This window comes from Mugil cephalus, chromosome 23 (genome assembly GCF_022458985.1).
Source record: "Mugil cephalus isolate CIBA_MC_2020 chromosome 23, CIBA_Mcephalus_1.1, whole genome shotgun sequence".
Lineage (NCBI taxonomy): Eukaryota > Metazoa > Chordata > Actinopteri > Mugiliformes > Mugilidae > Mugil > Mugil cephalus.
The window spans coordinates 1-21,933 of record NC_061792.1 but is presented as its reverse complement, the minus strand read 5'-3'; the positions used below and the strand labels follow the sequence as shown (position 1 = coordinate 21,933).

General features: G+C 41.1%; 5 non-coding genes and 13 pseudogenes across 5 annotated transcripts; all 18 read right to left on the bottom strand.

The window, feature by feature from the left end:
* On the bottom strand, window positions 1–113 carry LOC125002382 (annotated as a pseudogene).
* A 2,484-nt stretch (window positions 114–2,597) lies between these two features.
* On the bottom strand, window positions 2,598–2,716 carry LOC125002986. Its single transcript, XR_007111855.1, has one exon. It is a non-coding gene; the product is annotated as a 5S ribosomal RNA (ribosomal RNA).
* Window positions 2,717–2,817: 101 nt separating this feature from the next.
* LOC125003009 lies at window positions 2,818–2,936 on the bottom strand. Its single transcript, XR_007111878.1, has one exon. It is a non-coding gene; the product is annotated as a 5S ribosomal RNA (ribosomal RNA).
* A 101-nt stretch (window positions 2,937–3,037) lies between these two features.
* Window positions 3,038–3,148, bottom strand: LOC125002823 (annotated as a pseudogene).
* Window positions 3,149–9,641: 6,493 nt separating this feature from the next.
* Window positions 9,642–9,759, bottom strand: LOC125002896 (annotated as a pseudogene).
* Window positions 9,760–10,719: 960 nt separating this feature from the next.
* LOC125002426 lies at window positions 10,720–10,836 on the bottom strand (annotated as a pseudogene).
* A 99-nt stretch (window positions 10,837–10,935) lies between these two features.
* On the bottom strand, window positions 10,936–11,052 carry LOC125002815 (annotated as a pseudogene).
* Window positions 11,053–11,933: 881 nt separating this feature from the next.
* Window positions 11,934–12,047, bottom strand: LOC125002828 (annotated as a pseudogene).
* Window positions 12,048–12,360: 313 nt separating this feature from the next.
* LOC125002834 lies at window positions 12,361–12,475 on the bottom strand (annotated as a pseudogene).
* Window positions 12,476–12,996: 521 nt separating this feature from the next.
* On the bottom strand, window positions 12,997–13,113 carry LOC125002643 (annotated as a pseudogene).
* A 301-nt stretch (window positions 13,114–13,414) lies between these two features.
* Window positions 13,415–13,529, bottom strand: LOC125002351 (annotated as a pseudogene).
* A 2,032-nt stretch (window positions 13,530–15,561) lies between these two features.
* On the bottom strand, window positions 15,562–15,677 carry LOC125001381. The gene has a single exon (XR_007111638.1). It is a non-coding gene; the product is annotated as a 5S ribosomal RNA (ribosomal RNA).
* Window positions 15,678–15,990: 313 nt separating this feature from the next.
* LOC125002741 lies at window positions 15,991–16,109 on the bottom strand (annotated as a pseudogene).
* A 311-nt stretch (window positions 16,110–16,420) lies between these two features.
* LOC125003318 lies at window positions 16,421–16,538 on the bottom strand. Its single transcript, XR_007112176.1, has one exon. It is a non-coding gene; the product is annotated as a 5S ribosomal RNA (ribosomal RNA).
* Window positions 16,539–20,736: 4,198 nt separating this feature from the next.
* Window positions 20,737–20,844, bottom strand: LOC125002763 (annotated as a pseudogene).
* Window positions 20,845–21,376: 532 nt separating this feature from the next.
* LOC125002137 lies at window positions 21,377–21,495 on the bottom strand (annotated as a pseudogene).
* Window positions 21,496–21,596: 101 nt separating this feature from the next.
* On the bottom strand, window positions 21,597–21,716 carry LOC125003118. The gene has a single exon (XR_007111985.1). It is a non-coding gene; the product is annotated as a 5S ribosomal RNA (ribosomal RNA).
* A 101-nt stretch (window positions 21,717–21,817) lies between these two features.
* On the bottom strand, window positions 21,818–21,933 carry LOC125002907 (annotated as a pseudogene; the record flags this gene model as incomplete).

The window sequence follows — 21,933 nt, the reverse complement described above, 5'->3', positions numbered from 1 at the left end:
ACAGCACTGGTATTCCCAGGCGGTCTCCAATCCAAGTACTAACCAGGCCCCACACTGCTTAGCTTCCGAGATCAAACGAGATCAGGCGTGTTCAGGGTGGTATGGCCGTAAGCAATGGTAACTGTCACAAACGCAGTATATATAAGTGGTCAAAATCATCATTGCATGTATTTTTGTTTTTGAGCTGAAGCTTCTACAATGATACAGTCTGCCAGGAAGTAGAGTCAGAATGTAACAGGTAGATATGAATCAGAGAGAAAAACAAGGCGACCCGGTCCAACCAGGGTTTGGGTGTGATTTGTGTTTAAACTGAACACTGCATGAGATTGGCTTATCGTGAAAGGCCTACTGCATCTTAGCCAATCATCATCACCTATGTGGACGTCGCAGCTGTTTCAGCATGTCAATTTCAGGATATCAATTTCAACTTTTGCCTGTCTGAAAATTGCCGGACGGCTCTTGTTGACTTTGACACTGACTTTCTCGTTGGTTTTTGCAGCATTTGGTAACAAATTCAAAGCTGCCCTCTCTGAGGAAAGATTGCACTTTCAGGCAATTTCCCAGAGTGCTCCCTACTGAGATATTCAGCTCTTTTGCTGTTTTGTTGGTTGCCATTGATGCTTGTTATTCGGGAAATGTTTTGTAAAACTTTGGACGAAAATCAATGAACCATGCTCTATTCAAGTGTGTTCCTTGTCTTGCTTGCAGTCAATTTGTAACTCTGAGAAGCACTAAAGAATGTACAGATCCACAGAGACTTGTATAAAACAAACTTTCAGTAAGATCAAAGGCAAGATTCTATGCCATCATGGCCAAAGGAAAAGATTTGATGAAAGGACAGAATTCTATGACATCATGAAGGAAAACATTCTATGGCACATTCTATGTAAATTTTGTGAGGAGTGCGCTAGGAAGAGAGAGTGTGGGAAAGATTTTCCAAATTTCTTCTGTTTTCTGTGATAATTTTCTTTTCTCTCACTCTGGTTGTGTTTTCATTTAGGTTCCTCGATCAAAGTTTTCATTAACACCTTTCAATCTTGAGTGTCACATAGTGAGATCTATAACACTGCTGTCCGATGGTACTATTGATATGATAATATATGTCGTCAGATTTTGGCATGAACAACCAAAATCACCACTACCACTCTTCTACCAACTGTATCAGTATTAGTAATAAATAGTAGTAGATGTAATTATTTTTGTACCTTTAACATATCTACTTTTATATAGTTTCTCTCCTTTGGTTTTGGTTTGTTTTATCATTTTGCATTGTCTGTAAAAACCTTCATTTCTCCACGGGGAATAAGGTAAAATAGTCCTGCCTTATCTCTAATTCAAGATTCAAGTCATTCAGTACATCTAATGACAACTAACTGGGGTCTTTTTTATTTTCATAGATCACTCTTTTATACATGTGTCATAAAAAGTCCAGCATTAGAGCATAAACACTCAAATATGTTAAGGTTGACTCTTCGGCTATAGTTGTAGTTGTACAACTATTTAACGCTGTACCAGTTCGCAGCATCACAACGTGCTAAACGGTTAGCCTGTTCCAAGACAAACAGAAAACTTACAGCAATAAAAATGACAACACAACTACAGCCGGTAAAACTGTTCTTAATTGCTTGCATAGGTAAACAAAGGTTAAATAAAAATAAAATACTAACATACATACAGACACATTCTGACACATTGAAATTGGCCGTTAGCACGTTAACTTAGCCCCGTAGTGAGCTCCCCACTCCACCGTATGCTAACGACCACGTTATCTCCACTGGCCTCGTTTTATTTCGGCGTCAGTTCAAATTGTGGACAACAGCAAATTGATGCAAAATACAAGCAATGTTAGGAAACCACTTGTCAATATTTCTAATGACAAATCTCGACAGCACACGTCGGCTACCACCTCAGACGTTGGGGTTTGCTGTATTGCCCGAAAGAAACGCAAAAAAGAAATCATTTTACATAATACTTACATCATTGTGTAGTAAAGCCACAAGTAGCGCTGTTAATAGGTTCCAGCTAGACCATTATGTACCTCAGAAGGAAATACGATAAAGAATCAGCCGCACATGATTAAACTACACGTGACACAAACATATTGATTATACAATGTGGATGAGGCTTAAACAAACCTTTACACACAGTTATGGGAGCATGTTGGTCTAATTCTTGTGTGTTGTTTTCGCGCACGTACAGACGCACGTGCGACTACATGCGCGCACATGGAGAAAACGTTACATCCATACGTAGTTCCGTGCATGCTCACGGACATACAAAAGAAACGATGGATGAACAGGGCGATGACGTCATGGGATGTCTTCCTTTGATGATGTCCTCAATTGTTTTCCTTTGATGATGATGTCATGAAATGTTTTCCTTTGATCATGATGGCATAGAATCTTTGCCTTCATTACATCATCAAAATACATGCAATGATCATTTTGACGACTTATATATACTGCTTTAGTGACATTTGACATTGCTTACGGCCACACCAACCTGAACACGCCCGATCTCGTCTGATCTCAAGTACTTACATCATTGCATGTATTTTGATGATGTAAATGTTACCATGTCTCCTGATGAGAATGAAAAGCTTACAGCACCTGGTATTCCCAGGCAGTCTCCCATCCAAGTACTAACCAGGCCCGACACTGCTTAGCTTCCGAGATCAGATGAGATCAGGTGTGTTCAGGGTGGTATGGCCGTAAGCAATGGTGACTGTCACAAACGCAGTATATATAAGTGGTCAAAATCATCATTGCATGTATTTTGATGATGTAAATGTTACCATGTCTCCTGATGAAAATGAAAGGCTTACAGCACCTAGTATTCCCAGACGGTCTCCCATCCAAGTACTAACCAGGCACGACCGTGCTTAGCTTCCGAGATCAGACGAGATCGGGCGTGTTCAGGGTGGTATGGCCGTAAGCAATGGTGACTGTCACAAACGCAGTATATATAAGTGTTAAAAATCCTCCTTGCATGTATTTTGATGATGTAAATGTTACCATGTCTCCTGATGAAAATGAAAAGCTTACAGCACCTGGTATTCTCAGGTGGTCTCCCATCCAAGTACTAACCTGGCCCTATACTGCTTAGCTTCCGAGATCAGGCGGGGTTCAGGGTGGTTATGGCCGTAAGCAATGGTGACTGTCACAAACGCAGTATATATAAGTGGTCAAATGATCATTGCATGTATTTTGATGATGTAAATGTTACCATGTCTCCTGATGAAAATGAAACGCTTACAGCACCTGGTATTCCCAGGCGGTCTCCCATCCAAGTACTATACCAGGACCTACACTCTTAGCTACCGTAGATGAGGTGTTTTTTTTTCTTTTTTTTCCTTTTATTAGTCTTCAATCACAAATGTACACGTCACGTCTCTTTTGCACATAGATCAGAAAAGAAACAAACCTATCATAGTTCTCATGAATGTATCATAAAAGAAAAAATCATAACAATCAAAACTAAATTAAAGTACAAATCCAACTCTCCACCAATTCAATACAACTTCTCCCTTTTCGCCATCTCAAATAAACTTATTCCACTCATGAAAAAATTCTCTCACCTCTCTCCCCCATACTTGCCAGTTCAGTTCAATATCTATTTTCTCATTATTGTCTTAATCAATCTTTAATTTGTACATTTCTCCCTTCAAAATGCGCATAATTCCCTTCTATATACTAACGCCAATCCTGGCATGGCTCAAAGTGTAGTTATTAACCATATTTTCACAGTGGTCCTTTTTCTTTTCAAGTAAACCAAACAGAAAGTGCTTCTCCACCCCTCCTTCAGCTCTGATTCCAAGTCGCCAATGTTCTCAAAAGTTTTTTCAGGAAATCAATGAAAAAATCAACTACTCAAAACAGATCTAAAAAAGTGCAAAAAAACTTCTCATGGCCACTTTTACATACAATACACATTTGCACTTACAGCATTATACCATATTTTATTTATGAAACCACCACATTCGTATATATTTCTGTTATGTTTTATAGCGAAATCGTTTTTTTCACACTCTATACATGTTTTATTTTTGTTCCATTCAACCATATCTTCTTAAAATCAAATCATGGAAACACGCCAGCCCAACTTTCTCTGCTGCTGGCTCTTTTATTCACTTCAGTTGTAACCATTCATATTCCTTTTTCATTTCACATTTCAAAGGAGGCATTTTCTTCTCTTTTCAATCACATACATCTGGGTGTACGCTGGTCTTGCTTAATCACACAGTCTCTTTTAATATTGTTTGTCCTTTCCAGAGGGTATTACTTATTTTAATCCGTCATATTTCGGCGGACTTTTTGCTTTGCTTTCAGACCATCTAAATCATTCACAGAAATCATAAATACAAATTCAATCTCATAAACCCCGGGATGACCTCATAACTATTATCCTTGACTTGTTTAATATTGCCACATGAATTGTGGCTATTACAGACTTTTATTATTTTATTTAAATTTCTCAGTGAGAAACAAGGGTAGGGTTAACAAACATTTGCATACCCATTCACACTCTTATTTCTATCTTTGGGTTAGAATTTTCTCCACGCTCAAACTCCTCCCTGATAAAACTCTGGGAGTTTTACTGTCATGATTGTTTGAAACCATAAACAAACCATAGTCACCTATCCCAACACATTCTATCCACATATTTCCTTAAAAACTCTCCGTCCATCCATAGTTCAATCCCACGCTCCTTGTATTTTTGGTTCGTTCTTACTCTTATTGCCGTTTTTTCATTTCCAAATCATGAGCTTCAGCCACCTCTCTCTTCTTCCCTATCAAAGTTTTTTGTGCAATTTTCACCCTTTCCCCTCCCATATAAAAGTCACAAATAGTTTTGTTTAACCACATTATAACCCACTCTGGCATGTTATCACTCCTTTTTTCATCCCCCCCCACTATGACCACAAACGGAGTATTAACAATTTATTCACCACCATCACTTTTCCTTTCTGTTTAATGTTTTCTCCCCCTCCATAGTGTTCATACTGTTTTTATCTTAATAATCACTCCGTCCAGTGTCTATCTCTAGCTCTTTGCTTGCACCCCAGACACCACTCCAACACCTTCATGTTCCCCTCTATTTTCCTCCTCCACCTTTAACAGGCCCTTTTCTATCCTCTCTATATCTCCAATGTACATGATCTCTGATTTAGTTCTTTGTTGATTTTGGCTCCTGATGCCGTCCTATTTTTCTATTATCTGTTGCACCCATTTTCTCACTGTTGTTGTCCCTGACTCGGATATAGGTGTGTCGTCCTGCATTTTAGCGTGACACGGTCCCTCCTAGGCAATCTGAACACCTTTCACCTCCTGGTCAGTTTTGATCAGCATCGCCAGGGGTTCAACAAAACTAGTGCATACAGTAGTGCTGGGGGGGGGGAAAAAGGGGGGGATTAACATCCCTGTTCCACTGATCTCTCCACATCGAAAGGTTTTCAAGACACCGTTTACCTTCACTCGGCTCTTGGCACTGTCATACAGCTCTCTTTAACCCATCCTCACTGTCCTTCCCCCCAAACCCAACTTCTCCAGTACTCTAAAACAGGAATCTGTGGTCTACTCTATCAACGGCCGTATTCAATCTATTCCCGCACTACTCCCCTTTCCCATCCTCTTTCAAGTGTTCTATTGAATCTCTGATTGTGGTATTGGGTCTGCTTATGTCTCTTACGGGTATGCTGTAACTCTACTGGGGTTCTTGTACTATGTTCCCTATCATCTCCCTTCATCCTATTTGCCAGGACTTTGTTTGTATCTTATATCTGTATTTAGCAAACTAATTGGCCTGTAGTTTTTCCAATTCTAACCTACTTCCATTTCGTTTGTGTTTATTTTTTGCTATTTACACCCTCCCCCATCCTATTCGGCACTTGCCCTGTGCTTTCCATCCCCTGAATTACATCTACCAGAATTTGCGGCTACCTCATTTTTGTACGCTGTTGCTACCATTCGATCCCTAGCCCATCACTATCTGGACTCTTTCCACTTTTCAATCTCCTAGGCCTCTATCACCTCCTTCTAATTTATGTTCTCTATTCACACCATACCCTATCACTCGTCACTCAGTTTTCCTTTCTAATCGTGCATTATCTTCATCTATGCTTCCTTGATCTTTGTCACCTTTCCATTATAGACTGATCCATAAAATTCTTGTACCTTTCCAGAATCTCCACAGAATCTACTATCTTCTCTCCGTTTTTGTCATCTAAATTTTCCTTTATTGTATGTTCTATTCTGTGTTCTTTTCTCTAACCCAAAAATATCCTGTGCACCTTTCACCTTCTTAATGCATATTTTTGCTTTACTCTCAGAATCGCTCCTCTACATTTCTCCGTCTCAAACCTCTCTAACTTCATCTTTGCCTCCAATAATTGTTTATATGTTATCCTCCTCATTGTTGCTCATACTTAAACTCTGCCCTCAATTATTGTGGGGCGTCTTCAGAGCCTTTTCCTCTTCATCTTTTCCTTTTCTTTTCTTACTATATTAATATAATTTGTTTAATTAAAGTTTTTATCTTCTCCCATTGTTCCCTATGCTGTCTGTCTAGCCTGTCATTTTCTCTTTATACACTCCTCTTCTCTTTTATTCTCTCGGTCTAGCAAATCCTATAATCTGTATCTTGATACTCCTCTTCTTCAATTAATCCTGCGGTTTAATATCCAACATCCCTCCTCCTTCTTGTCTTTCTCCACCTTAATTCGAAACAGACCCCATTCCTGGTCATGAAGCTCTTTCTTTGATGCCTTATTTTGTCGAGGTACCCAATATTGCTACTTTGACCAAACAACCAAATCTATTCTACTTTGTTTTAGACCCCCATCTCTCTTCTGCATCCTTGTGTTTTTCTCTCTTCTATGAGTTCTCTTTCCTCTCCATGATCTATAAGCCCCCTTTTCTTTCATCAGCTCGGACAGCATGTTTCTCGATCTTTCCATCTAAAAGTCAACTCCCTTACTACATCTAGACGACTACATTTTATATTGAAAGTCACCAACCTATAATTACACTTCCTGCGATTATATTTTTTAAGTTTCTAAATAATGCAACACTTATCTTTTTTCTATATTTGGTACGTATTATATTTATTAATCTGAATTCTATTTCTCTATATTTAAATTTATCCACCAAAATTCTTCCTGTGCTCATCTCTATATACCTCTTTTATGGTCTTCGACAACGTCCCTTTTTAATCATTATTGCTACCCCTTGCGTTTCTAGCCCCAGTATTAAATATATTGCTCCCCTCTTTCCTCTCTCATTTCTTTAACTATGTCCTTCGTCCAATTAGTTTCTTGAATACATATCATATCGCTGCGGTATGCAAATAATAGCTCTTTTATTTTTCTCTTATTTCTTAGCCCATTTGCTTATTAGAGGTTATTGTGCCATGAGAGCAAAACTGAATATAAATAGAAACCAAAAAGTAAACATTTAAACCAAAACTATACAATCAAATACCGGAAATTTCGTTCCTTTTTCGCTCCTTCTTTCTTTGTCTTTCTCCGCCTTCCGCTTTGCTATGAAGAAATCTTTGAAAGATCTTTGTTCACGTCTGGTTGTCCGTTATTTCCTCTCTTTCATTCCATTTAATCGTCCTCGGTCCTTTTTCGTCATTCTCCTTGCCTTGTTTGGCTGCAGGTTCGGTTTCTCTCCACCCTCTCCATTTGCGTTCTTGTTGGTCCGCTCCCACTGGTGTTCTGCCGCTCCACCGACATCATTTCACCAGTTTTCGGATCCTCCTCTTCCTCGATCCCCATGTCCTCCTCACCCTTGTCTAGGACCTCTGGTTTGACCTTGGCCACCTTCCGCCGTCGTGGTTGTTGCGTCCGTTCTCTTCCTCCACTTCCTCACCATCTCACTCCTCCGCCTTTCCTCTCGGCGCAACTCCCGTGCGTAGTGCCACTCTCTCCGCACCTGAAAAAAATCTTGAACTCCGGGCATTCTCTGAAGATGTGTCCCGGCTTGAGGCATTTTCGGCACACTTGGATTGTCTATCGTGGATCACACCGGAAATATCCACGCCCCTCAGAGTTTCAAATTTAGTGGAGTATGGCAGCGTTCTGACTTGCTGTTGAATCGGACCTTTAAAATCTCGTGCGTCTGGCAAATGTTAGTTGCCCGGCCACACACGGCGTTTAATTGCCGACAGTGGCCGGACCCCCTATCATAAGTCTTTCCATGATCGTGGCTGGTCCTTCCAGATACCGGGTATGTTTAGGAAAGAGACGACCATGTCGCTGTTCATTATGTCACGTCCGATCACTGGCACTCCATTTATTCTTATACCTTCAATCATTCTTTGCCTCCGGCACCATCCTTCATGTGATTTCGAATTTCTTGTCCGTCTTCATTCTACAACCTAAAATTCCCACACTCTTTTTACACCTTCGGGCAGGTCCTTTACGCGATTGATTTCGTATCTTCACTCACCTACCGTCGCTCCTTCTCAAACTTTTTCGTATTACAGCATTCCTTGCATCTGAGGGTTCATTGTATCTTCTCCCTTGATTCATCATTTAAGTTTAGGCGGGAAAAAAAAAAAATCCCCGACAGCCGGAGCTTGGGGGAAATTACGGGGGACGATAACACAAAATCAAGAAAAAACTAACACGCCGACCTGTTTAAAACAATTCCCGGATCGAATCCCCATCCACTATGGTTTCGGTGGTATGCCTAAGCATGTCAAGTTACAAGCAGTATTTTAAAAGTGGTCAAAATGATCATTGCAGTATTTGATGATGTAATGTTCATGTCTCCTGATGAAATGAAAGCTTACGACTGGAAATTCCCAGGCGGCTCCCTCCAAGCACTAACAGGTCCTCATGCTTTTCCCGGAAAAGGGCGAGACAGGTTGTTCAGGGTGGTATGGCCGTAAGCAATGGTATGTCACAAACGCAGATATATTAAGGGGGTCAAAATTTCATTGCATGTATTTTGATGATGTAAATGTTACCATGTCTCCTGATGAAAATAAAAAGCTTACAGCACCTGGTATTCCCAGGCGGTCTCCCACCCAAAGTAAAAACCAGGCCCGACCTGCTTGGTTCCGAGATCAGCGAGTCGGGCTTGTTCAGGTTGGTTTGGCCGTAAGCAACGTCAAATTTGTCACTAAGCAGTATATATAAGTGATCAAAATAATCATTGCATGTATTTTGATGATGTAAATGTTACCATGTCTCTGGATGAGAATGAAAAGCTTACAGCCCCTGGTATTCCCAGGCGGTCTCCATCCAATTTACTAACCAGGCCCTACATGCTTAGTTTCCCGAGATCAGACGAGATCGGGTTTCAGGTTGGTTATGGCCGTAGCAACTTCAAATGTCATAAAGCAGTATATTTAAGTGGTCAAAATATCATTGCATGTTTTTGATGATGTAAATGTTACCATGTCCTGATGAGAATGAAAAGCTTCAGCCCCTGGTATTCCCAGGCGGTCTCCCATCCAATTTATAACCAGGCCCGACACTGTTTAAACTTCGGAGATCATGAGATGGGCTTTTTCAGGTTGGTATGGCCGAAAGCAACGCTAATTCACTAAAGCAGTATATTAAGTGGTCAAAATCATCATTGCATGTATTTTGATGATGTAAATGTTCCCAAAGTCTCCTGATGAGAATGAAAAGCTTCAGCACTGGTATTCCCAGGGGGGTCTCCATCCAAGTACTAACCCAGGCCCAAACCTGCTTCGCTTCCGAGATCAGACGAGATCAGGCGTGTTCAGGTTGTTTTGGCCGTAAGCAATTAAATGTCACAAAGCATATATATAAGTGGTCATAATGATCATTGCATGTATTTTGATGATGTAAATGTTACCTGTCTCCTGATGAAAATGAAAAGCTTACAGCCCCTGGTATTCCCAGGCGGTCCCCCATCCAAGTACTAACCAGGCCTACACTGCTTAGGCTTCCAAATTCAGACGGATCAGGCTGTGTTCACGGTGGTATGGCCGTATGCAAAGGTTTAAACTGTCACATAGCAGTTAATAAGGGGTCAAAGACCCATTGCATGTATTTTGTTGATGTAATGTTACCATGTCTCCTGAGGGAAAATAAAAAGCTTACAGCACCTGGTATTCCGGCGGTCTCCCATCCAAGTACTAACCAGGCCCTTAGCTTCCGAATCAAGAGATCAGGGTGTTCAGGGTGGGGTAGGGCCCGTAAGCAATGGTAACTGTCACAACTAAGATTAATATAATTGGTCAAATGATCATTGCATGTATTTTGTTGATGTAAATGTTACCATGTCCCCTGATGAAAATAAAAAGGCTTACAGCACCTGGTATTCCCAGGCGGTTCTCCCATCCAAGTAATAACCGGCCCGGACCTGCTTAGCTTCCGAGATCAGACGGGATGGGGGTGTGTTCAGGTTTAGGGCCCGTATGCAATGGTAAATGTCCAAAGCAGTAATATAAGGGGTTCAAAATGTTTCATTGCTTTGTATTTTGATGATTAAATGTTACCATGTTTCCTGATGAAAATGAAAGCTTACAGCACCTGGTTTTCCCCAAGGCGTCCCCCACCCAAGTACTAAACCAGGCCCGACCGGTTTAGTTCCGGATCAGAGAGATCGGCGTGTTAAAGGGTGGTTATGGCCGTAAGCAATGACAATGTCACTAAAGCAGTATATATAAGGGGTCAAAATATCATTGCATGTATTTTTGATGATTTTAAATGTTACCATGTTCCTGATGAAAATGAAAAGCTTACAGCACCTGGTATTCCAAGGCGGTCTCCCATCCAAGTACTAACCAGGCCGACCGCGTTTTGTTTCCGAGATCAGACGAGATCGGCGGTTTCAGGGGGGTATGGCCGTAAGCAATGTCAAATGTAACAAAGCAGTATATTAAGTGGTCAAAATCATCATTGCATGTATTTTGATGATGTAAATGTTACCATGTCTCCTGATGAAAATGAAAGGCTTACAGCACCTAGTATTGCAGGCGGTCTCCATCCAAGTACTAACCAGGCCCAACCGTGCTTAGCTCCGAGATCAGACGGAGATCGGGCGTGTTCAGGTTGGTATGGCCGTAAGCAATGTCAAATGTCACTAAAGCGTATATTAAGTGTCAAAATCATCATTGCATTATTTTGATGGATGAAATGTTACCCTTTGTTTCAATGATGAGATGGCAAATGCCTTACGCACCTTAAATTCGCCATGGTCTGTCCCATCAAGTTATAACCATGGCCCATTATAGCTTCCGAGATCAGCTGAGAATCAGGGTGTTCAGGGTTGGGTATGGCGTAATGCATGATCACTGTCACCCCATTATATATGTCAAATCATCATTGCTTGTATTTTGTGATGTAATGTTACCATGTCTCCTGATAAAATGAATCTTACACACCTTATTCCAGCGGTCCACATCCAAGTATTCAACCACCGTGCTTTCTTCCTGAGATTTCAAGATTCTAGCATCGGGCATTGTTCAGGTTGATTTTATTTGGCCGTAAGCAATCGTAAACATGTCCGAAGCCGTATATATAAGTGATCAAATCATACAGCATATTCTTGATGATGTTCAAAATGTACATTCCTCCTAGAGAATCAGTCGACTTGATATTCAGGCGCGCCATCCAATACAACACTACCGAGGGCGTGAGTTCAGTGGGGTTAGGCCGTAAGCAATGTAAGTACAAAGCAGTATATATAAGTGTCAAATGACATTGCAGTATTTGTGATGTAAATGTTCATGCTCTGATGAAAATGAAGCTTACAGCACTAGTATTCCAGGCGGTCTCCTTCAAGACTAAACGCCACCTGCTAACTCCGAGATCAGCATGAATGGGCGTGTTCAGGGTGGTATGGCCGTAAGCATTGTCATGTCACAAAGCAGTATATATAAGTGGTCAAAATGATCATTGCATGTATTTTGATGATGTAAATGTTCCATGTCTCCTGATGAAAATGAAAAGCTTACAGCACCTGGTATTCCCAGGCGGTCTCCCTCCAAGACTAACCAGGCCCGACATGCTTAGCTTCGAGATCAGACGAGATCGGGCTTGTTCAGGTGGTATGGCCGTAAGCAATGGTAATGTCACAAACGCAGTATATATAAGTGGTCAAAATCATCATTGCATGTATTTTGATGATGTAAATGTTACCATGTCTCCTGATGAAAATGAAAAGCTTACAGCACCTGGTATTCCCAGGCGGTTCCCATCCAAGTACTAACCAGGCCACCATGCTTGCTTCGAGATCAGACGAGATCGGGCTTGTTCAGGTTGGTATGGCCGTAAGCAACGTCAAATGTACTAAAGCAGTATTATATAAGTGATCAAAATACATTGCATGTATTTTGATGATGTAAATGTTACCATGTCTCTGATGAGAATGAAAAGCTTTACAGCACCTGGTATTCCAGGCGGTCTCCCATCCAAGTACTAACCAGGCCCACACTGCTTAGCTTCGAGATCAGATGAGATCGGGCTTTTCAGGTTGGTATGGCCGTAAGCAACGTAATGTCACAAGCAGTATATATAAGTGGTCAAAATCATCATTGCATGTATTTTGATGATGTAAATGTTACCATGTCTCCTGATGAGAATGAAAAGCTTTCAGCACCTGGTATTCCCAGGCGGTCTCCCATCCAAGTACTAACAGGCCGACACTGCTTAGCTTCGGATCAGACGAGATCAGGCGTTGTTCAGGTTGGTATGGCCGTAAGCAACGTAATGTCACAAAAGCAGTATATATAAGTGGTCAAATCATCATTGCATGTATTTTGATGATGTAAATGTTACCATGTCTCCTGATGAGAATGAAAAGCTTACAGCACCTGGTATTCCCAGGCGGTCTCCATCCAAGTACTAATCAGGCCCACATGCTTGCTTCGAATCAGACGAGATCAGGCGTGTTCAGGTGGTATGGCCGTAAGCAATGTAAATGTCACTAAATGCCATTATATAAGTGGTCAAAATGATCATTGCATGTATTTTGATGATGTAAATGTTACATGTCTCCTGATGAAAATGAAAAGTTACAGCACCTGGTATTCCCAGGCGGTCTCCCATCCAAGTACTAACCAGGCCTACACTGCTTAGCTTCCGAATCAGACGAGATCAGGCGTGTTCACGGTGGTATGGCCGTATGCAAGGTTAACTGTCACATATGCAGTATATATAAGTGTCAAAGATCATTGCATGTATTTTGATGATGTAAATGTTCCATGTCTCCTGATGAAAATGAAAAGTTACAGCACCTGGTATTCCCAGGCGGTTCTCCCATCCAAGTACTAACCAGGCCCGCCTGTAGCTTCCGAGATCAGAGGGATGGCGTGTTCAGGTTGTATGGCCGTAAGCAATGTAAATGTCACAAAGCATATATATAAGTGTCAAATGATCATTGCATGTATTTTGATGATGTAAATGTTACCATGTCTCTGATGAAATGAAAGCTTACAGCACCTGGTATTCCAGGCGGTCTCCCATCCAAGTACTAACCAGGCCCGACCGTGCTTAGCTTCCGAGATCAGACGGATCGGCGTGTTCAGGTGGTATGGCCGTAAGCAATGAACTGTCACAAAGCAGTATATATAAGTGGTCAAAATATCATTGCATGTATTTTGATGATGTAAATGTTACCATGTCTCTGATGAAAATGAAAAGCTTACAGCACCTGGTATTCCAGGCGGTTCCCATCCAAGTACTAACCAGGCCCGACGGCTTAGCTTCCGAGATCAGACGAGATCGGCGTGTCAGGTTGGTATGGCGTAAGCAATGATCAAATGTCACTAAAGCAGTATATATAAGTGGTCAAAATCATCATTGCATGTATTTTGATGATGTAAATGTTACCATGTTCCTGATGAAAATGAAAGCTTACAGCACCTGGTATTCCAGGCGGTCTCCATCCAAGTACTAACCAGGCCACGGCTTAGCTCCGAGATCGACGAGATCGGGCGTGTTCAGGTTGGTATGGCCGTAAGCAATGTCAAATGTCACAAAGCGTTTATAGTGTAATATCCTTTATTTTTTTATTCCATTCTCTGTAAATAACTACCCCTGTTCCAGGCTGTTCCCTTCTCCTGATGAATGAAATTACAGCCATATTCCAGACGTTCCATCCATTAACCAGGCCCGGCTTCCTAGATAACGGAACGGTGTTCAGGTAGGCGAACATGGCTTGTCCAAAGTATGTAAGAGTCAAATTCATCAGCAGTATTTTGATGATTAAATGTTACATGTTCCTGATGAAATGAAATTACAGCCCTGATAAAGCCCTCAGACTAACCCAGGCGTTTCATCAGTAACAGGCCTTGCTCGGGCAGTGGTACTGCGTGTCAGGTGTATGCCTAAGCAATGTAATGTCAAATTTATAATGTAATATTCATGTTTTGAATGAAAAGTTACATGCCTGAAAGGCTTACGCACCTAGTATCAGGCCGCCCAGTCTCCAGAACGTGACTTAGCGTCGGTCGGGATGGGACGTCAGTAAAGGCGTAAAAGTCAAATCACTAGCAGTATTTGTGATTAATTTGCATGTATTTTGATGAAATGAATTTCGAGATAAGTCAGCCTATCCAGTTTTATCAGCTACCAGGCTTGCTTCCGAGACAGAGAGATCGCGTGTTCAGGGTGGTATGCCGTAAGCAAGTAATGTCACAAACGTATATTTAAATATCATTGATGTATTTTGATGATGTAAATGTTACCATGTTCCTGATGAGAATGAAAAGCTTACAGCACCTGGTATTCCAAGGCGGTCTCCCATCCAAGTACTAACAGGCCCGACCGCGCTTAGCTTCCGAGATCAGACGAGATAGGCGTGTTCAGGTGGTATGGCGTAAGCAATGTAAACTGTCACAAACGCAGAATATATAAGTGGTCAAAATCATCATTGCATGTTTTTATGATGTAAATGTTACCATGTCTCCTGATGAAATGAAAAGCTTACAGCACCTGGTATTCCCCAGGCGGTCTCCATCCAAGTACTAACAGGCCCGACCGCGCTTAGCTTCCGAGATCAGACGAGATTCGGGCTGTTCAGGTTGGTATGGCGTAAGCAATGTCAAATGTCACTAAAGCAGAATATATATAAGTGGTCAAAATATCATTGCATGTATTTTGATGATGTAAATGTTACCATGTCTCCTGATGAGAATGAAAAGCTTACAGCACTGATATTCCCAGGCGGTTTTCCCATCCAAGTACTAACCAGGCCCCCGTTAGCTTCCGAGATCAGATCGAGATCAGGGCTGTGTTCAGGGTGGTATGGCCGTAACCCAATGGTAACTGTCCAAACTAAGATATATATAAGTGGTCAAAATATCATTGCATGAAATTTGATGATGTAAATGTTACCATGTCTCCTGATGAGAATGAAAGCTTACAGCACCTGATATTCCCAGGCGGTCTTCCCATCCAAAGTACTAACAGGCCCGACCCCTTAGCTTCCGAGATCAGACTGAGATTCAGGCGTGTTCAGGTGGTATGGCCGTAAGCAATGTAACTGTCACAAACGAAGTATATATAAGTGGTCAAAATGATCATTGCATGTATTTGATGATGTAAATGTTACCATGTCTCCTGATGAGATGAAAAGCTTACAGCACCTGATATTCCCAGGCGGTCTCCCATCCAAGTACTAACAGGCCCGACCTGCTTAGCTTCCGAGATCAGACGAGATCAGGCGTGTTCAGGTGGTATGGCCGTAAGCAATGTAACTGTCACAAAGCAGTATATATAAGTGGTCAAAATGATCATTGCATGTATTTTGATGATGTAAATGTTACCATGTCTCCTGATGAGAATGAAAGGCTTACAGCACTGTATTCCCAGGCGGTCTCCCATCCAAGTACTAAACAGGGCAACTGCTTAGCTTCCGAGATCAGACGAGATCGGGGTGTTCAGGTGGTTTATGGCCGTAAGCAATGTAACTGTCACAAACGCAGTATATATAAGTGATCAAAATCATCATTGCATGTATTTTGATGATGTAAGTGTTACCATGTCTCCTGATGAGAATGAAAAGCTTACAGCACCTGGTAATCCCAGGCGGTCTCCATCCAAGTACTAACCAGGCCCGACCACTGGTTAGCTTCCGAGATTAGACGAGATCGGGCTTGTTCAGGTTGGTATGGCCGTAAGCAACTTCAAATGTCACTAAAGCAGTATATATAAGTGATCAAAATGATCATTGCATGTATTTTGATGATGTAAATGTTACCATGCCTCTGATGAAAATGAAAAGCTTACAGCAACTGGTATTCCCAGGTGGTTTCCCATCCAAATACTAACCAGGCCCGACCGTGCTTAGCTTCCAAGATCGGCCGTGTTCAGGTTGGTTATGGCCGTAAGCAATGTCAAACATCACGAAAGCAGCATATATAAGTGGTCAAAATGATCATTTCATGTATTTTGATGATGTAAATGTTACCATGTCTCCTGATGAAAATGAAAAGCTTACAGCACCTGGTATTCCCAGGCGGTCTCCCATCCAAGTACTAACAGGCCCGACACTGCTTGGCTTCCGAGATCAAACGAGATCAGGCGTGTTCAGGGTGGTATGGCCGTAAGCAACGTTAACTGTCACAAACGCAGTATATATAAGTGGTCAAAATCATCATTGCATGTATTTTTGTTTTTGAGCTGAAGCTTCTACAATGATACAGTCTGCCAGGAAGTAGAGTCAGAATGTAACAGGTAGATATGAATCAGAGAGAAAAAACAAGGCGACCCGGTCCAACCAGGGTTTGGGTGTGATTTGTGTTTAAACTGAACACTGCCTGAGATTGGCTTATCGTGAAAGGCCTACTGCACCTTAGCCAATCATCATCACCTATGCGGACGTCGCAGCTGTTTCAGCATGTCAATTTCAGGATATCAATTTCAACTTTTGCCTGTCTGAAAATTGTCGGACGGCTCTTGTTGACTTTGACGCAGACTTTCTCGTTGGTTTTTTGCAGCATTTGGTAACAAATTCAAAGCTGCCCTCTCTGAGGAAAGATTGCACTTTCAGGCAATTTCCCAGAGTGCTCCCTACTGAGATATTCAGCTCTTTTGCTGTTTTGTTGGTTGCCATTGATGCTTGTTATTCGGGAAATGTTTTGTAAAACTTTGGACGAAAATCAATGAACCATGCTCTATTCAAGTGTGTTCGTTGTCTTGCTTGCAGTCAATTTGTAACTCTGAGAAGCACTAAAGAATGTACAGATCCACAGAGGCTTGTATAAAACAAACTTTCAGTAAGATCAAAGGCAAAGATTCTATGCCATCATGGCCAAAGGAAAAGATTTGATGAAAGGACAGAATTCTATGACATCATGAAGGAAAACATTCTATGGCACATTCTATGTAAATTTTGTGAGGAGTGCGCTAGGAAGAGAGAGTGTGGGAAAGATTTTCAAATTTCTTCTGTTTTCTGTGATAATTTTCTTTTCTCTCACTCTGGTTGTGTTTTCATTTAGGTTCTCGATCAAAGTTTTCATTAACACCTTTCAATCTTGAGTGTCACATAGTGAGATCTATAACACTGCCGTCCGATGGTACTATTGATATGATAATATATGTTGTCAGATTTTGGCATGAGCAACCAAAATCACCACTACCACTCTTCTACCAACTGTATCAGTATTATTAATAAATGTAATTATTTTTGTACCTTTAACATATTTACTTTTATATAGTTTCTCTCCTTTGGTTTTGGTTTGTTTTATCATTTTGCATTGTCTGTAAAACCTTCATTTCTCACGGGGAATAACGTAAAATAGTCCTGCCTTATCTCTAATTCAAGATTCAAGTGATTCAGTACATCTAATGACAACTAACTGGGGTCTTTTTTATTTTCGTAGAACACTCTTTTATACATGTCTCATAAAAGTCCAGCATTAGAGCATAAACACTCAAATATGTTAAGGTTGACTCTTCGGCTATAGTTGTAGTTGTACAACTATTTAACGCTGTACCAGTTCGCAGCATCACAAGTGCTAAACCGGTTAGCCTGTTCCAAGACAAACAGAAAACTTACAGCAATAAAAATGACAACACAACTACAGCCGGTAAAACTGTTCTTAATTGCTTGCCTAGGTAAACAAAGGTTAAATAAAAATAAAATACTAACATACATACAGACACATTCTGACACATTGAAATTGGCCGTTAGCACGTTAACTTAGCCCGTAGTTAGCTCCCCACTCCACCGTATGCTAACGACCACGTTATCTCCACTCGCCTCGTTTTATTTCGGCGTCAGTTCAAATTGTGGACAACAGCAAATTGATGCAAAATACAAGCAATGTTAGGAAACCACTTGTCAATATTTCTAATGACAAATCTCGACAGCACACGTCGGCTACCACCTCAGACGTTGGGGTTTGCTGTATTGCCCGAAAGAAACGCAAAAAAGAAATCATTTACATAATACTTACATCATTGTGTAGTAAAGCCACAAGTAGCGCTGTTAATAGGTTCCAGCTAGACCATTATGTACCTCAGAAGGAAATACGATAAAGAATCAGCCGCACATGATTAAACTACACGTGACACAAACATATTGATTATACAATGTGGATGAGGCTTAAACAAACCTTTACACACAGTTATGGGAGCATGTTGGTCTAGTTCTTGTGTGTTGTTTTCACGCACGTACAGACGCACGTGCGACTACATGCGCGCACATGGAGTAACGTTACATCCGTACGTAGTTCCGTGCATGCTCACGCACATACAAAAGAAACGATGGATGAAACAGGGCGATGACGTCATGGGATGTCTTCCTTTGATGATGTCCTCAATTGTTTTCCTTTGATGATGATGTCATGAAATGTTTTCCTTTGATCATGATGGCATAGAATCTTTGCCTTTGATCTTATTGAAAGTTTGTTTTATACAAACCTAGGTGGGTCCGTAGATTCTGTTTGACTTTCAAACTGAAAGCAAGCGAGACAAGCAAACACGGGCGTCTTACGAGGTGGTATGGTGTCAGTCACAAAAGCTGGTACATATAAGTGGTCAAAATCAATATTGCATGTATTATGATGATGGAAATGTTCCTGTGTCCCTGATGAAAATGAAAGGCTTACAGGACCTGGGCGTGTTCAGGTTGGTATGGCCGTAAGCAATGTCAAACATCACTAAAGCAGTATATATAAGTGGTCAAAATGATCATTGCATGTATTTTGATGATGTAAATGTTACCATGTCTCCTGATGAAAATGGTAACAAATTCAAAGCCGCCCTCTCTTTGGAAAAGATTGCACTTTCAGGCAATTTCCCAGAGTGCTCCCTACTGAGATATTCAGCTCTTTTGCTGTTTTGTTGGTTGCCATTGATGCTTGTTATTCGGGAAATGTTTTGTAAAACTTTGGACGAAAATCAATGAACCATGCTCTATTCAAGTGTGTTCCTTGTCTTGCTTGCAGTCAATTTGTAACTTTGAGAAGCACTAAAGAATGTACAGATCCACAGAGGCTTGTATAAAACAAACTTTCAGTAAGATCAAAGGCAAAGATTCTATGCCATCATGGCCAAAGGAAAAGATTTGATGAAAGGACAGAATTCTATGACATCATGAGGAAAACATTCTATGGCACATTCTATGTAAATTTTGTGAGGAGTGCGCTAGGAAGAGAGAGTGTGGGAAAGATTTTCCAAATTTCTTCTGTTTTCTGTGATAATTTTCTTTTCTCTCACTCTGGTTGTGTTTTCATTGAGGTTCCTCGATCAAAGTTTTCATTAACACCTTTCAATCTTGAGTGTCACATAGTGAGATCTATAACACTGCCGTCCGATGGTACTATTGATATGATAATATATGTCGTCAGATTTTGGCATGAGCAACCAAAATCACCACTACCACTCTTCTACCAACTGTATCAGTATTAGTAATAAATAGTAGTAGATGTAATTATTTTTGTACCTTTAACATATTTACTTTTATTTAGTTTCTCTCCTTTGGTTTTGGTTTGTTTTATCATTTTGCATTGTCTGTAAAAACCTTCATTTCTCCACGGGGGAATAACGTATAAAATTCCTGCCTTATCTCTAATTCAAGATTCAAGTGATTCAGTACATCTAATGACAACTAACTGGGGTCTTTTTTATTTTCATAGATCACTCTTTTATACATGTCTCATAAAATGTCCAGCATTAGAGCATAAACACTCAAATATGTTAAGGTTGACTCTTCGGCTATAGTTGTAGTTGTACAACTATTTAACGCTGTACCAGTTGGCAGCATCACAACGTGCTAAAACGGTTAGCCTGTTCCAAGACAAACAGAAAACTTACAGTAATAAAAATGACAACACAACTACAGCCGGTAAAACTGTTCTTAATTGCTTGCCTAGGTAAACAAACAGACGCACGTGCGACTACATGCGCGCACATGGAGTAACGTTACATCCATACGTAGTTCCGTGCATGCTCACGCACATACAAAAGAAACGATGGATGAAACAGGGCGATGACGTCATGGGATGTCTTCCTTTGATGATGTCCTCAATTGTTTTCCTTTGATGATGATGTCATGAAATGTTTTCCTTTGATCATGATGGCATAGAATCTTTGACTTTGATCTTATTGAAAGTTTGTTTTATACAAACCTAGGTGGGTCCGTAGATTCTGTGAGACTTTCAAACTGAAACTAAGGCGTGTTCAGGATGGTATGGCCGTAAGCAATGTCAAATGTCACAAAAACAGTATATATAAGTGGTCAAAATCATCATTGCATGTATTTTGATGATGTAAATGTTACCATGTCTCTGATGAGAATGAAAAGGTTACAGCACTGGTATTCCCAGGCGGTCTCCCATCCAAGTACTAACCAGGCCCTACACTGCTTAGCTTCCGAGATCAGGCGTGTTCTGGGTGGTATGGCCGTAAGCAATGGTGACTGTCACAAACGCAGTATATATAAGTGGTCAAAATGATCATTGCATGTATTTTGATGATGTAAATGTTACCATGTCTCCTGATGAAAATGAAAGGCTTACAGCACTAGTATTCCCAGGCGGTCTCCCATCCAAGTCGTAACCAGGCCCTAAGCTTCCAAGATCAGATGAGATCAGGCGTGTTCAGGGTGGTATGGCCGTAAGCAATGGTAACTGTCACAAACGCAGTATATATAAGTGGTCAAAATCATCATTGCATGTATTTTGATGATGTAAATGTTACCATGTCTCCTGATGAAAATGAAAGGCTTACAGCACCTAGTATTCCCAGGCGGTCTCCCATCCAAGTCGTAACCAGGCCCGACCATGCATAGCTTCCGAGATCAGACGAGATCAGGCGGTGTTCAGGTTGGTATGGCGTAAGCAATGTTAAATGTCACTAAAGCAGTATATATAAGTGGTCAAAATGATCATTGCATGTATTTTGATGATGTAAATGTTACCATGTCTCCTGATGAGAATGAAAAGCCTACAGCACCTGGTATTCCCAGGTGGTCTCCCATCCAAGAACTAACCAGGCCCTACACTGCTTAGCTTCCGAGATCAGACGAGAACAGCCGTGTTCAGGGTGGTTTGGGCGTAAGCAATGGTAACCGTCACAAACGCAGTATATATAAGTGGTCAAAATTATCATTGCATGTATTTTGATGATGTAAATGTTACCATGTCTCCTGATGAGTATGAAAAGCTTACAGCACCTGGTATTACCAGGCGGTCTCCCATCCAAGTACTAACCAGGCCCTACACTGCTTAGCTTCCGAGATCAGATGAGATCAGGGCGTGTTCAGGGTGGTATGGCCGTAAGCAATGGTGACTGTCACAAACGCAGTATATATAAGTGGTCAAAATCATCATTGCATGTATTTTGATGATGTAAATGTTACCATGTCTCCTGATGAAAATGAAAGGCTTACAACACCTAGTATTCCCAGGCGGTCTCCCATCCAAGTACTAACCAGGCTTGACCGTGCTTAGCTTCCGAGATCAGACGAGATCGGGCGTGTTCAGGTTGGTATGGCGTAG